The following is a 17,723-nucleotide window of genomic DNA, read 5'->3' as shown; positions in this document are numbered from 1 at the left end:
AAAACATTGCTTTAAATTTGGTTTGTTTCATTTGTATTTATTGAGTTCCATGGACTAATTAGTTCATCCTAATTTTATGGTTTTCAATGTAGAGTTTTCTAGGAACAAAGTACGTGACTGAGAGGAAGCTGTAGCATCTATGGCTATTGTTCTTCCTGACATTTTGGTTAGCACAATTGTCCCATTTAAAACCTGGTTCTTCCATTCTTCCAGTTCTAACACAGATGTTTGGAAGAATTATCAATGCATATGCTTTGAGATACTACAGTAAGAATTATTAATGTATCTGCTTTGAGATACTACTGTGAAGGCACACTGAAAGTTGGTGTAAGATCATGATGGCAGTTCCAGCCTTCCCACTTTGGCTTCTAAGTCAGAAGGCTAGTGATGCTGCCAAGTGTCCAATTCATTATTAAATTATACTTCTGAGTTGACTGATTTAAGCTGTTATCTGGATTGCATAATAGTCAGGTAAGAAGCATTCCCCAAAAAATGAGGATAATAGCTCAGTATTTCTTGGAGCACCAGTGTTGTGGCTAGAGCTGCCCATATCACAGCCTTGCAGTTTTGCATGAATGAGGCTAGCAGGGGCTCTTAGCCTCTCCAGTAGGTATTTGCCTGCTTTATTCATTTAAAAAAATACTGACTCCTCTGATTTTTGGCTATTACTTTTCCCTGGCGCAGCTGAATTATTTTATAAGACACAAACCTTCCCACACTTCAGCTCACGTCTCTGGCAAGTCAGAAATCCATGTTCCTCTGAAGCCAGAATGTATGGATGGCAGCCATGCAGCTGACATAGTTTGATTTAAAAGACTGTAGTGGGAGAGAACAAAGTAATGAGCCCTCCAAAACAGGAGGCTCTCGGAAGAAACTTTTGCTGCTGCACATGACTGACCTTTCTGTTCATTCCTTCTAGTCTCTGCCAATAGCACTTTGGCCTTCACAAGACACATTTCCCAAAAGCCTTGGACTAACTGGAAAGGAAAAACATTTTGTCTGCTGTACGAAAACTTTACCCTCCAGGTAAATTCCCTTCTTAATTTACTATTCAGAAATCCATAGAGTTTTACTTCATTTTTGCCACAGCATTTTTCCTCTTTCAAGTGCTTACCAGACTAGAACACCAGGGGAAATCCTCAACTCTTAGGCCATGCTACCTGTTGTGCATATTTCTAAATAATAACATAGACAATTAAGAATTTATCAATTACAATATGGATAGGTTCTTGGGAGTGTCCTGTTCAGGGACAGGAGTTGGACTTCAATGATCCTCGTGGATCTCTTCTGACTCAGGATATTCCGTGATTCTGTGATAGTTATTGCAGTTCTTTCCTTAGCCTCCCTTTTAAGTGTCTTTGGGATACACAGTGAAGAATAATAATAATAGGAAAGGACACCATTTACTGGTTAGATTGTGGTGCTGGTATTTTGCTGCTGATTGTGTCATACCCAGAGAACAATATCTGCCAGAACTCAAAGGGATGACTCTCTTGATAATCTGTGTTGTATTCCAGCATTGCTGCTCTCTGCACAAAAAAAGCAGAGCATTCCTGTAGATTGATTCTTCCTGCAGGTTTTGTCACTGATACATCTAACAAAATATTTAGTGAAAGCACATCATGATATGACTACGAGTCCCAGTCTTTCAGTACTCATTTTTTTCTTTGCATGGAGATGTTCATATCCTAATAAACATTCAATTTAGAGTATTTAATTTAGAATATTATTTTAACCTAATATGTTATGTTAGATTTAGCCAAAACACATTGCATGAAAATCCAGAAGGTACAGCTTTAGACCATATGTAGCACTTCTATGAAATATTGTTTTGACTTAACTGGGATCATTCAGGTATTTAATATTAAGTGCAAAAGCTTTGCTGGGCTAAGACCTTGTGTAAAATAATATCATTCTTGCTTTTACAGAATTAGGAGGAAATACAGGAAAGCTAAGCAAGATATATGCAGCTTCCCTGGTATGTTAATCTGAAGACAGAGAAGAGAAACAAAATCAGATGCAAGACCTGAGAAACTGAATTCAAGGTCAATGTAAGTAAAAATATTTCCCTTGAAAGATTACACAGAAAAATTTTGAATAAAATTAAGACAGAAACATTTTTTGTTTCTTGTTAACATTATATTCCTGTAGCTCATATAGAATAAAGATACAGTTTATTCTTTTAATGATTTTGACATTACAATTAAGGCAGCCATCCTGTTGAAATGGGCTCTTAATTTTCATAAAATAAATGATAATTTTGAAGCTTTCCTTTTGCAAACAAAATTCCTGTTTAAGACACTTGAAACTATAAGGTTGCTGTTATGACTCCCTTCCTGCATGGAACTTCTGTATATTTTCTTTCTTGCAATATTTTTGTAGTAACACAATCTTTTATTTGCAATTTCAGATAGCAAGGATCACATCTTCTTTAATCCATTAGACTCCCATAACATCTTTTCCTTATTTCAGCCATTCAAAAATTCCTATCTCATTTTCCAGTTTTGAGGAAAATAAGCATTTACTGTAGGCAATCTCAATAAAAAAATGCAGGAACATTGGTTTATGTAAACAAATTAGCACTTTTGACAACCTTGGGAGAGCAAGCAATTCTACAGCTACACACCTCTCAGTGTTTAAGTTGCAATTAAGCAAATCCATGTGCTTGACAGATATCTAAGCTTCATTCATTCATTCATTCATTCAGCATTTTGAAATTCTTTTTCTTTCTCTGTATACTAATTTGTAATTGGCCAAATGTAGAAAAAATGGAGGTAAGGTGGTGATGGCTGACTTGTTTGTGATAAAGCACCTTTTAGAGCCTGGGATACTCTACTCAATTAAAACTGTCCAATTTTTGGCATTAAGTATCATTTTGGTGTTGAAACCTCTCAGAAAACAGCCACCTTATGCAGCAGAGTCTGAAAGGGAGAACTGAATTGAAACAGGTAAGGTTTGGATTTGAAATGTCCATATCCATTTATGAACAGTTTTTTAAAGGATGTACTACAGCTGAGGCAGTGCACAGACAGAAGGGATGATACGCCAGCTTTGTCCAGTATGAATGAAGTTTGCTGAAGCTTAGCTGATGACTACACTTAAATGTAAATGTTGAGTAAGAAATGAAAAGTGAGGAAGTATTTTGAATGAACAGAGTGAAAGAATTGGTTATATGATGTTGAAATATATAGCCTGCAACAGTTTTGTTTTTTGTTAGGTTTTCTTCTCAGAAAATTTTTGTTTGTGTTTTGATATAGTCTGCTGAATGTGTCAGCTGATTCCTTTTCAGCCCAGTTGTTCCCAACAACCAAAACAGTAAACTTTGCAAAATAAAATATTCTGGATATTGTAGTGATATTTTCCAAATTCATTGTTTATGCAACATATTCAAGCAGTCATGTGATTTTTAAAGTCATACAGTCTCATATTATAAATTTTAAAGATTAATTGTAGCAGTAGGGAACAAAGACATGGATTGTCTTGTACGTGTGAAGGAAATCACTTTCTTGTAGAAGTTACCCCCCTTTATACCTTTAATCTCAACCAGAGAAAATCCAAACTTAACAGAAGAGCACCCATTGGCTCAGCTGCAGTGCTGCTGTCCACGAGTCATAACCATCTCTCATCCCCCAACTTCTTAACAGGGCTTTCTGGTAAACAAAAATTTAAAAACCTCAACAATTATAACCCCATATCCTACAATTAATAAAAAACCTATCCTTACTACAACAAGCCACAAAGAACAACAGAAAAAAATTCCACAATTCTGAAATTGACAAGTTCAGGTTTACTTTGAATGAAATATTCTGGTACTTCTCTGCTTATTTCTTGCCTATCACTCACTGTTACTTTCAGTAAGTTCTAAGTTTATCTTAAAAGTCAGAGGGTAATGTTCCTAGCTCAATGATCAATCTTCTGTCCACAAAACAGTGACCATACATGTGACAAGCTGAACTCTTTTGGGGGAAAGATGGGAAGGCACACATTCTGTTTCTCTCCAGGTCCATGTGTCTAAGCTCAGAGCAATTCCATGCTTGTGTCTCAGCTGGCAGAGGAGATTTTGAGATCACAGTTTGGTTAGAGAACAACAATTTGACCAATGCTCCCCAGCCTCAAAGGCAAATCCTGGAGAAAGACTTTGATTGTTTTATGAAGTAACAAGAAGAATGAAAGAGATAAATAAGGAATGGTTCTGTGCTGCCTTGAGCTAGAGGGTATTGAATGAAACTAGCAAGTGCCAATATCAAACTACACAAAAGGATTATTTCTTCACACGATACAATGAAATTCAAACTGCCAAGGCCATGGGCCTTGCCATGGGATGCTCTGAATGCTGTTTATATAGGTTCAGAATTTTCCCAGAGAACTTGCAAGGAAAATAAACCAAAAAAAAAGCAAAATCACATTTGGAAGACATTAAAACAGAACACTGCTTGCTGCTTAGGAAATCCCTTAGCTGTAAATTGCTAGAAGCAGTTTTACTCTGGGAGAGCATCGGTTTGTAATTGTCCTGCTCTAACACTCCTCCTGATGAATCATTGGTCACTGGTCAAACTGGAATTTCAGTCTAGAAGGGCCTTTAGTCTGATCCAGTAGAGGGAAAAAATCTTCTAAGTAAGTGATGCATACCACATTTTGCAGCAAACTCCCTGATGTACAGAGGTTCATCAGTAAAAGGACAGAGTTAAGTGAAGTAAATTATGTTTCTGACCATGTAACACCTTCAATGAAGGAAAAAACGTGGGGTAAGGAGCAGTGACCCAGCAGCCAGACTAATTAATGCTGTGCTAAATAGCAGCTGCCTGATACTTCTGTGGAACCTTCTCTTAACATAATGCAATTGTGTTTCTATGAGCTGGACATAGCACACATATATTTACAAAGATATTTTGCATAAAAGAGGGATAATTTTCTTATCTATGACTTAGATTTCTTTGTTTCTTCATGAAATAAGGCCACACTCAGAATGCTGATCTGTGTGTTATTCCTAAAAAAACTATAAATATTTATGAATCAGGTGTTTTCCCTTACAAATATCCAGGCATCTACTATTGATGGCTCATTTAAATTTGCAAGTGTTGAAAATCTCACTGGGCAACTCTAGAACTACATGAAAATTCAAATAAATAATGAAAAGTTATTATGACATAAAACAGTCAATATTTTGGACATCTGTCTGAAGCACAGTCAAACAGTCCCTCTCATTATTGAGTTCTTACAGTTCAAATCAAAGGCTCATGACAGTAGATTATTTCAGGGAATTCTGGGAGGGAAATAAGGAGGGAATAAAGGAAATTATTTATATGCTGTATAGCACATGTAAGTAAGTATACAATGTAGTCAGCATGTATCTATGATTGCAGGAATAAAACATGCACTGAGTTCATAGGTTTTGTAGGGCTTTGAGTCCATCATGTTAATGGTGACTAGGGCAAGGCCAGAGTATTTAAAATGTTGCTGTTACCTGTGCCCTTAGATAAGAATAGCATATAGTATGGTCTTTCACAATTATAGGTATTTGCAGAAATCAAAATATGTAGAAAAACAGAATAAAATTGAATTGCTTTCTCTTAGAGAGAAGGGGAGAGTGGTTTTTAATGATGAATTTGTCTTCAGTGCAGATCAAGAAGTAGTTTTCCTGCAGAGGAGCCAACAGCAGATGAAATCTGTAAAGGAAACAGAGAGAGAGTGGGGGACAGACCGCATAAATATGTGCAGTATGTTATTTTTATTCATTCCAAAGTCTGTAATTCAGAAAAGATTTTCATCCTGTTCTTTCAATTTACTGAATAGACCCATTTCATGCCCTTTTTCTTTCTGTACAAGGCTAAAGAGCTAATGATGGTTTGCCTTATTTGCTTTCTTTGTTTCTAACAAACTCTCTGGTTAAATGGTGTGCCATTGTGAATATGGAAACCTGCAATTTTCACAGTAGAATAACCGTGCCCCAAAAAGTAGTTGAGCTGGTAGTCAGCTGCTTATAGGTCTTTTGCACTTTGTTTTCCGAGTTAGTTGAGAATCCTATCCTACTTTTTTACTAATTAACTGATTTTTTAATTAACTACATGTTGTTTTAAATCTTTTCTCTAATCTGCTTTTGGAAAAAGCGCTGCATTGAATTTTTTTGTTTGTTTGTTTAAGTCATGTCTGCATTTTAATATCAGGTCCATTTCTTTTGATCTTTAGATAAACCTTATAGCTATTTAGTACCAAGTTGGGACAACAGCTGTTTTTTAAGGCAATGGTTTTGCAAAGTCTGATGCTTCCTTGGGGTTATATATACTTTTCTCCCATTGTCAAGTTGTCTTTTAACTTCACCTCTGGTTTGGTGTTGCCTAATACCCACATGTACTGTAATCCTGCATGCAGTCAAGCTCAGAAGTGAGACAAGTTATCTTCTTTCATTTTCTGTTACTTCTGATACTCTGTTTAATGCTTTACAATATCACCCATTGGATAAGTTCATGTATTTTTATCCCATTATGGAGACTTGGAAAACAAGTTATCATGTAATAATTTGTAGCAATGTGTATTTACTTTTAATTCCTGATTCCTGGACTACAAAGTGTGAGTATCTGTGTGGTTTTATGAACAACTCTTACATGCTAAGTGATCATAAATGAACACTGAGATTGTTTCTTGTGTAAAACATACATTTAGTAAAATCTAAATTTCCAAAGTTGACAATCCTTGTGAAGAACTATTCAAAGAAACTAACACAATTCAAGGAGTTATCTAGCAAAGTAGAGTTGTAAATTTTTTTCCTGGCTTCTACAACACAGAACTTTACAAAAGGTTCAGTATAAAATCTAATGCTACCCACGCTGTCAGGAAATAAGTTTTCCCTTAGGCAGCATCCCACATCCCCTAAGAAAACATGTGGTCTAGGACCTGCAATCCTTTAAGACCACATCATGTTGCCTTAAATTCATCAAGAGCAGCCTTAATTCAACTGTTTGTATTTGTAGAATAGATGAGTTTGTAATGTAATCCTATTACTTTGAAACTCTGAATCTTGATTTCTCGATTGATATCTTTTAGAAATCTTTTGAGTTATTTTGTTCAGCTGCTTCCTTCATGGTATTGGTTGTGGAAGCCCCACCCTCAGTCTGTATAGAGAACACCTGCACGCTGTACCTTGACATCCTCTGTAGCTGCTCACAGCTGCACAGCAGCCCCATCTGACAACACTGGCTTTACACAGGCACCTTCCAAAAAAAAAAAAAAAGGCAAAGGAAACCATTCATTGTCTCTGGTGAAGATTGTTGTTCTTGCCAGCAGCATGAAGACTTTTGCTTTATGGTATTGAGGAAAAAATTATCAACAAGGAACTGTAAATGTTAATGCCTAGTAATTTATTCACTCCCTTTTTTTAGTGAAATTATGTACAGAATGAACTCTAGCATAGTAGTTGTAGGTCTTTTCTTGCCCAGTCTTTGAGGGCTAATCAGACTTGTGAGTGCTTTACCTTGGAGTACCATGATTTTCAGTTCTTGTTTCAAGAGCTACATAAGCAGCAGATAGTGGAAGCCGATTTTAAGAATCCCATTTTAGCATATGGGGGGAAATTCTTAACTAAATTTTCTAAAAGCTGTTGCCAAGACAGCCCTCTGATCTGGTCTGCCTGTCGAGAAGCTGCCTACTGCCCCTGTGTCAACAGCTCATAAGCCTGCATGGAAAATTATTCCTCTCTTTTACAAAAATTGTTCATTTTCCAAACAAACTCATCTTCGGTTGGCATTTTAATAAAAAAAATACTCTCTCGAGGATGCTCACAAAGTCTTGGACACTAGAAGTGGAAAGGACTTTTTAGGTCATCCAGTTTACACATCTGCCTGTGCGTGATTGTACACTGCAGCACAGTTTTTAATTCTCTGTCTACTGCCTTTTTGTGCCATGTACAAAAGGAAGCAGGATTTCTCAATTCAATCAAAAAATTCAGTGGAGAAAGGCTCTCATTTGCAGATTCTGCATGTCTTGTTCACTTTAGCTACCATAAACACTTGGAGATTTTGCATAGTCTCCTTTCAGACATTGACAATTACATTGGAAATGAAAAAAACACTTTTGAAGCTCATTCTTCAATTGTTTATCAGGTTCATTTGCACAAGAACTTGCATAGCTCTAGGTGTGAGAACAGAGTACAGGGTAAAATTGATAATTTGAATTGTTCAGAAGCACAAACTTTTGTCTCTCTTGGTTTTTTCTTCTTTTTTTTTTTATGTAGAGCTCTGTCTTTATTGACAACGTCCCCAACTAAATAATTTCTTGTCTTCCAGAAGTCAAACATTATTATGATGAGGCTCTATAAGCCATCTCCCATGCTATCTCACTCCTGATTCAGCCCTTTCCCTGCACAAGGTCTGATGCTTCTCAGATTTTAACTGATTTACAATTACTTCGTTCATGTCAGTGGAATCTTCATGAGATTCAGTCCTCAAAAGAAGGTTACAAAACACCTTTCATCAATGTAGCAAGGTACAAGGTAGTTAAGCATCCTCAGAAGATCAGAGCTACCATAAAAGTGATACTTAAAATCCTTTTTTGGGCATAAGGTCTATGGATAGCCAAAGATAAATGTTTCTTCATGGGTCAATGGACATTGTAGGCCCAAAGTTTCTGCTGCTGTGCTCACAAAATGTAGAGGAAACACAAATGCTTTGGTTTATTATTTATATTTTGGATTTCCAGATGTCCAAAATCTTTCATCTTTCCTTCTTTTAAGGCACTTGCAAAGAAACTGCTACTGATCTGCTCCAAAATGTAGAAAATCCTGATAGTTCTCTAATTAACTGTTCAGTCTCTCTTCAGAGATTCTGAAAAATATCTTTTTGTTTCAAGACTGAGGATATAAGACCTTAGAAACTGCACTTTACACTTCTCTAAGTTTTGCTGTTTATCCACCAAATCTATTTCCTAACACATGGCTACATGTTGTGTCTTTTGTTCCAGGTCTCTTTAACTATTGAAAAAGCCTTAAAGAAAAAAAAAAATTAAAAAGAGCAGCATAAATGAAATATTGTATGAAGTTACTGAAGTGAACATAATTTCTACACATGGTTAGAAAACACGTTAAATGTCTTAAGATATTTATGCTGAATTATACCTTGCACAAGGAAGCAATTGTTTATAACATACATAAACACAGAATTTCCACAAAAGGTTACATTGTCAATTTAGTTGCTTACAACCTCTCCTAACATTAAGTTTCAGCTTGCCTTGGTTGTTAGGTCTTCATGAGAGCAAGCATGAAATGGATTTGACAACACGAACCAAGAGGTTGGTTGTTTTTTTTTTCAAAATACCTTGTTTACCTTGAAAGATGTACCCAGAAATCAGGAGACTTAGTTCCAATCATTCCACTGAATCAATGAAGTCATTTTGAACTTTGTTCTGCTAAAATATTTGTTATAATGATAAAAAAGTCTTATTTTTATATTTGAGAAAGGACATAATCTTAGAACATCAAATTGAAAATTCTAGTAATTTTTTTATTGGTTCTGGGGAAAGGGCCAGGAGGTATTCTGGATATAATTGCCTTAAAAAGAATACCCTATAACTAAAAAAAAACCCAAAACCCAACCACAAAAAAACCCAAAGTGGTTCACTCTGAAGCTGAAAAATAAGATGCTTACTTAAAAACATGTACTTATTGGTCATTATGATATCAAAATTTACTGACAGTTTATATGTTTTCTGGAACTAAGAAGTCAACTGTTCATTCTTTCCCAGGCTTTTACACATCTCATTGCTATCTAATCTAATGTCCACAAACCCACTGTAAACACAGACTGATGGAAAGTAAACACTGAAGCCTCAGTATCAGATAAACACTGAACACTGAAGATTCAGATTTTTCTCTACATAAGTCTTCCCAACTTAATTTACAGCAAACTTTCCATATGTATCAATTTTCATGGGACTTTATAAACTTTACATTATTTTCTTTGAGGAAGTCTGCAATTTTCCTTACCATGCAGAGGCTTTGATCATACTTTCTGTAGATGGGAATTTGGAAAAAAAATGAGAGGTGTTGTGTACAATTGCAAAATATTATTTAGTAGAGAGGTCAGGAAGAAAATATTTTTCACTTTTCCCAGAAAAAGAATAAAAATGCTTTAAGACCAATGTCTTAATTCTTGTGAGAGATTTTGTATGATATTTGTAAAATTTTTGTGCTTCTCTGCCATTAAGACTTCCACAAAAGAGAGTGTTAGTGGGAATTTTTGTAGACATGCAGGAAAAAGTTGTGTCTCAACATTGCTCTTTTCTTTCATTTTGCAAAAGCTAGGGGACAAAAAAGCCAGGAAAGTGGTTTTAAATGAGCTAGGTGAAGGTACTAAAAGAACATTTGATAAATTACGCTGAAGAGGAAGACAGTGGAATGTTTTGTAAAAAAAGAGATGTTAGGCCAGTTGAGGATTATAGTATTAGCAAAAACCAAAGTGATGAAGTGTGAAACCAAAAACTGAGGAGTTATGAGTAACTTTATGTCCAGATACTGCTATGGGTGTTTTAGGGGAAAAATACTTTTTTAAGCATAGTAAACAAAAAGAAGAATTTCCTATTTGCTAGCATAGACAGAAACTAATGTTGCAGGTGCAATCTAGGGATCTAGTCATCTGGATTTTTTAAGTCACTCAGAAAGTTCAACCAGTGATAGTCTGAAATTTTCTAATTAGAATATACAAGGAATATTTTTATTGAAAAGGCTGCAGCAAATGATGCATTAATAATAATACATATATATTTAAATCTGTTACATTTCTCCTTGAATTATCTGAATAAAAAATGCAAAATAGGACTGCTGAAGGTGGAAATAAAAGTGCAAGATGATGAATAGGGCAGAGGTGTAAAACTCAGTCCAAAACGGAAAAGACAGATGTGGCCAGGACCAAGGATCTGCAATCCAAACATTCCAGAGAAATGAGTAACATCTTTTGCAAACACTCCCCAACATAATTAGTCTTTAGTTTTGTGTGCTCCAATCAGAGGGATTTTCAAAGTTGAGGAGTCAAAAATGTTTCCACCTATTGCAAATTCCTAACCTGCTTTCACCCTGATTTTAGTGCTCAGTGGTTAATCAATGTATTAATTTTAGGTTTTCAAGGAAACAGGTGTCCATTTATTGTAGAACATAAAGGTTTCTCCATGTCACTGCATATGGCTATGTCTGCAGCACCAGAAATACCACTTTATCCAGGTGAGTTAGAATAATCCCTGAATTGCACACATTATTTCTGTTCCTGATAAATTTATTAATAAATGTTGAAAAAAACTGCCCACCCTAAAAAAGGAATCTCCGGGCTGTATGTAGCAAATTTATTTGCCATAAATTCTTTTAAAAAAATCAGAGCATCTTTTAAATAAACATGTGTCCTTCAAGAAGATCACATGGAAGACATGCCAGAAATTTGGCTACAAGGCTGGATTGGTGAAAGGTTGGCCGTAAGATTGATACCTCTCTGCTGCAGTAACTTCTAAAGTGGCTGCTCATTTTGTGGTGGTTCTTTTGCTTTTTAGATTCTCAGCCAGATAACTGTGGCTCTGTCCAGGCCCTGCCCTTCCCAAAGTACACAGAGATTGGGGAAAGCATAACTAGCAACTGTGAAAATAACTTGGACATCCAAATAAGCTTTCCAAGGTAGTTATCTCATGTGATGGGCCAAATCTTGAGAAAGCAAGGACAGTTTATAATAAATAAATTATATAAAACCATATTTATTTCAAGTGTATTAGGTATAAAAATACTCTTAAAGGCAGAAAGGCATGTTACACCTTAGAGAAGTTGCACTTCTAAAAAGAGGATGATTTGTGTCATCAGGATAAACAGAGTGAGATTTTGTTTTAAGATAAGGAGTTATAGGTTCAAGTAGATGCAGATTAAACCTTAAAAAAACCTCTGGCCCAAGAGAATATGCCAAAACCATGAAGTGATGTTAAAAGGCTCACATGATCTGCAGAAAAGTATAAATGTTATTTCCCTGTGAACTAAGAAAATAAGATTTGTCTGAAAACCAAATATGTCATTTTGTCATTCTAAAAATCAATGTAATTAAAAGCTACTCATCATTTGCAAGGTACTTTTATTAACGTAATTTTTTTAAGCTCAAAATTCACAAATCCCTAAGCTTCTGAATGCACTAAGTGGCAAAGGGTAAAGGTGAAGTACACGAAGTGTTTTTGTTGTAGGGTTATCTCGTTCCAGGATGCATTCTAGAGTGCAGATGGATCAGTCCTTATATTATTTCAGAGAGAATACATTTTGTTTATTAACGTGCCAAAATGTCTTGACTCCAGTTCAGTTCGATGGGTGGAGGTTGTCATGTGTAAAGAAAATATGCTGTTCTGTTGTTGCTGGCTTTGCCTCATGAGTTTGGAGGCAGCAGACAGGAGCAGAGCTCCTCCAGAACGCTCCCACAGAGGCACTGATGGAGCAGAAAGCTCCAGGAGGGCTGGCAGGGCTGAGGTGTCAGCCTTTCTGCCTTCCTGCTCTGTCCTCATGTGATCTGATGTTCCAGTTTCCTCCATTCACAGAGTCCGTGGCTCAAATGTCAACTTCTTGCCTTTGAAACTGCTTGGTCTGGTTCCTCCCGAAACCCAGGTCTCTCAGATTCCTAGCATCCCTTTTCCTGGTCACTCCAGCAATGCCCATTCTACACACCTTGGGAGTTGCCTCCTTGAACAGCCGACACTCTAGAAGATTTTAGTTACCTGTCTAGACAGGTGATTGTTTTGGTGGTTTAACATTAGTTCTGTTTGAAGGGAGACCAAAACCCAGAACTGCCCAGTAAACTCAACAGAAGTTAGATTGTAACCCATGGCAGAAAAACATGCTTTCACAGAAACAGAGCTGGCTAAAGATAAAGATCAGTGGTAAAAATATTCCAAATATTTGTAATAATGTGCAAAGGAACAATTTATAACACTTATTTTACAATCTCAGATGTGTGAAGACCATTTTACAGTACGTCTGGCTTAAAAATTGAGCAGTCTGTAAAAACCAAACATTTCTTACATCTGAAATTAATGCTAAAATCATGAACCTTGAGTAGTTAATTTGAATTTGACCTAATTGTCAAAGCAAAACACAAAGAAGAAATACTGTAAACAGTTTGGGGCAAAGCTTTCTGTTCATGCTACAAACTTACTTGCAGTGAAATAGCAGCACATAAAGAAGACGTAGCTGTCCTTGATTTTTTTATTGTGTTGAGGAGTTTACAAAAAAAACCATTAGCGTGATGACGGAAATGTTAAAAGTTCAAGCAGCTTCTAGCTATTGATTCCCTGAAGATATCTGAGAGCCTGCAGGGTCAGCCAAGTAGTGACTTGTGGAAGCAGAGTGTCCTGCTTGTGCCTTGCTGGCTGGCCGTGGGGCTGCCTTATGGCTCTCTGGGGACAGGGGTGAGGGCTTTGGAGAGCAGGCTCTTCAGCTGCCACAGGGCTGAATAGCTCCTCTTCAGTCTTATAGCTGGGGTTTTTCCTTTTGTCCAACTGGTCTCCAGATATTCCCAGTGCTCTTAGTTAACCAAATGATGTGTAGGAGGAATGAGAATTAGATCAGAAGTTCTAAAAAAGAGAATGCTTAAAGTAAAAATGGCAGGTATATACACCATCCAGGAGCCTTGAGATCTGCAGGTGCTCACAGATCCCTCTTCTTTAAATAAGACAATATGTACTGAGGTTCTATTTCTACCTTACAGTAGCTTCTCTCTACAGACAAATTGAGAGTAATTTTTTAATTTTTTTTTTTTTTTTGTGCTCTTCAAGTCACAATTCTGATGCATTTGAGCCTGGATTCCCAAGGAGATCAATCCAACCCAGATGTGGCTAGTGTAACTCTTGGGAAATCAAAAGTACTTCAATGATAAGGAGTGTGGGAAGGTTCTTTGTATTGCCATGATAAAATTGTGATGTTCATATGGTGTTTAACATATTCAAGTGTCTGACTTACATGTTAATAACTAACATTGTTTCCCACACCCATTGCTAAAGTAATAGAAATAACTCTACAGTGAAAAGTTCTTTCATGTGCCATCTTTGCCTGACATTTTGACAGAAACAGAAAATAGAGAAAAATTCTTCCTTGTTTATTTCCACTACTCAGTTCATTAAAAAGACCTTGGTTTGTCTATAAATATGTTTCCTATCTATTTTAACACTTTCATGGTGAGCATCTGTGTGTTTTGGAGTTCTGATTTATTTTAAACAAAATCTTCAAAATTCCCTTTCTGCTTGAAGCATATCAGAATGTCATACTTCAATATCAGTTCCAGAAAGAGGCCAGATGCAGAAATTTCTGGGAAGGATTAATAGTTTTTTTGTTTTTGGAGGGGTCATTAGCTCTGCATGAATAGAGTAAAGATTCCTTGCTCATTGTATTCCAAAATAGCAAAGCACTGGGTCCAAAGAAAAAGTAGTGCACATCATTAGCTTGATACCGTTATAAGTTATTCAAGGTCAAATTCTCTGAATTCTTATGGTTTGAATTATTTTTTACTCTTTGCTTAGCAGAAGTTGCAGTCCACCCTACTTGTGTACTTTCACAAGTACCATGTTATAAAAGCATCTTATGAATATTTAAGTATTGCTGATGACAGCTTTGTAGCTTTTAAAAGATAACGATGAGGTGAATTTTTCTGATGGTCATTTTTTTAAAAAAAGTGTTTCAATAGGGGTTTAAAGATCATCTCTGAAAAGACACCCCATTGCAACTTTGAAAACGTTTATAAAATAATTAATAAAAATGACCCCATTGTCCCCCTCCTCCCATGTTTGCATATAGGAAATATTTGATCTAAATGTATGTTGTTTTTTCACCTACATGACATTTTATTTTCAAGTTAATGAAAACATAATATGACCACAATGCATTGCTGAAATTTCGCATGCCCTATGTTCATCCATCTTTATTAAAAGGTAAAATTCTCAAATGCACTAAAATGATGGTGCCATAAATCTGCCCTGAACATGCACACACCTTATACTAGTGTTTTCTTCGTACCACAATATCATCTGCACTGAGTTGTAGGGAAACTCAGGCTTTCCTAAGACATAATTTGTGAGGCTTTATTTTAAATGGAGGTCCTGATACTCAAAACTTTTCTGATGATAACATCACATGGTGCAGTTTTTAGTTCATATACTGTAAGTGTTACAAATTCTCAAGTATATTGTGCAGTTTTCATTCTCTTGATGTTTCTTGAGGATATGTGCCGTTGCCTTTGTTGAAGAGTACAATACCTGTGGCAGTCGGGTGTGGCAGGAGGGGGTATCTGCTTCAACAGCAGCTGCTAACACAGAAAACAGCTCTGCCTTCAAGGATAGTGAGGATCTGTCACATTAGAAGTTCATAAACCTTCCCATGATCTGCCCTTGCCCTTAATTTTAACAGTGGCATATCAAACACAGGCTTTTCACCATTTTACAACATGAGGTGAGTATTAAATATTACAAACTATATCATGTGACAACCTGTTGCAACGTGTGGCAAATTTGTTTCTCCTTTCCCATTAAAGTTTCAATGCTGTGCATTCCTGCACTGACGCAGCAGCCCCCAGAGCCAGGCACTGCTCGGCTCTGCGTGCGAAAGGTGTGTAAGAGGGAGCTGCAGAGCTATTCTAAAGGAAAGAATCTTTTATTCTCTTTTGCAATGTGGAACCTAGTAAATACTCTTGTCAGTATGTTTTTCATACTTAATAACCTACAGGGCTCCTGGTTTGTATCACACTCAGGCTAACGTGCGTGCACGCACCTGCAGAAGGCTACTGTAAAACTTTATCCTGAGATTGCCCCAGGCTAAAAAGCATTAGGACACTGATGGAAAGCATCCTGTAAGTTTTGTCCTTTTTTTTTTTTTTGTTGTTTCCCTAAAGCAGTCATTACAAATCACAAAAACAGAAGGAATTGCACTTACTGAGAAAGCAAGGGGTGGAAAGTCATTTGTCATTTGTATTGATACTTTTTGTATCAGTTAGTAAAATGGATAAGTTCAGTGGTATATTTTGTACTGAAATGCCCAATTTAACTTGGAACATGAACCTCAACAGAAGCGTATCTCTCTGTCACTTGTGTACATTCAGGATCTTAGACATGTTAGCCATTATAATGTTGATTAAATATTTTCTCAGAAATTTGTTCTACCCTACACCTGTATTTAAGAAATGCTTTGTTTGTTTTTTCCTTCAGAAGTTCAGTGAGAAGTATAGAAGATCTGAATCTGGGGATCTGCACTATCTGAGCAGTGGCAGGGGACTAATCAGTTTGCAGTGTAATACTCCAGAATGCTTTACTGTTTCATTCCCTGGTGGCACAATTCTGTTTCCAAATGTACCAAGAGTTTGATGGGAATGCCAGTTATATTTCTGAGGAATAATGGTGAGTGTCATCTGGCTGGTGAGGATAAAGTCTGAAGTACCTGACAATCTCCATAATCTGAAATTCACTAAATGTGGCACTGGATCAGGACTACTGTTCATACTTATTCCGCTCACATGTTTATTTTGTATTTTTAAAAAATATTCTCTCATCCTTACGTTGTACTTTCCTGTTTAATTAACATAAGAGTGGCACTTGATAAAGTTCTCAGACCTCTATAGATGGTAAATGTGTGAAGTAGTTAGTTATTTTGAAATTTCATTGTTTTTCCAAAGGAAAATCTTTCCTTTCGGAGTAGTTAAAATAAATTAAATAAATGGGTGATACTTTGGGAGCTGGAAAATTCATGGTATGCAGTGCTTTAGTCCAAAATGGCAAAACATGGAGATGCACAGGAAGGCAGCTTATGGGAAACATAGTACAATAACAACCCTGACCTCCTGGCCTCTAGAAATTAAGAAGTGCAATTCCTAAATGAAAACCAGCACCAGAAGTTCTGGGAATGGAAACGGGCTTAATTCTCTTTAGAGCAAAGAACCCAAGATTTCTGTAACAGCAGGTCAGACTTTCAGTCCTGTGTACATGTCCACTTGTTTCATGCATTCCAAGAGCTGGGTGTTCTGCTGGCCCTGGGAACCAGCAAAAGCCAATGGGAGATCCAAGGTGGGTGGCAGGGGACTGGCACTCTTTCCATGCCATTGGGATGCAGAGTTGCCCTGGAGAGGGGGGATTTGTATCGTCCTCTCTTCCCATCAGGGGATCTCTTTGCAATCAAGCCTCTGCTTCTCTCCTTGTAATGCCAGCTGAACTGGCTGAACACTGCCACTGCTGTAAACACCAGGAAATAGTCACCCACACCAGATCTCTAACCTTGGAATAAATACTAATTGGGCATAGTGGCATTCACCAAGAGATTCTTTCTACCGCTGCTTCTTTTAATTTTCTGCATTCAGGATTTCTTCAGTGGTGTGGGTCCCGGAGCTTGACTGATCACTAGCAAGAGTTTGGTGGAGCATCCCTTTGAGGACAGGGGTTCAGCTGGGCTGGGAAGGTGGGATAGGATGTGTTTTTATTTAAGGCATACTCTCAACTCTTTGCTCTCAAAATCATGATTACAGTATTCTTCTGTAATCACAATGCTGCCCTAATAGTGTTGTTTTTCATTGTAATCATATCACCCTATTCACTGTTCTGCTATTTGAAGAAAAGGATGTTTATTACCATTCAAATAAGGATTTCATTAATTGGAGGAGGTACTTTTCTGAATTTTCCATGTGTGTAGAAAATGATGTGCTGAGAAGAATGCATTCTTATATTAAGGAGTGAGATTTCACACCTCAAAGCTA

This window comes from Pseudopodoces humilis, chromosome 8 (genome assembly GCF_049639895.1).
Source record: "Pseudopodoces humilis isolate 2021_Gansu_Grassland_sample_001 chromosome 8, ASM4963989v1, whole genome shotgun sequence".
Classification (NCBI taxonomy): Eukaryota; Metazoa; Chordata; class Aves; order Passeriformes; family Paridae; genus Pseudopodoces; species Pseudopodoces humilis.
Note: the sequence above shows the minus strand (reverse complement) of the source record.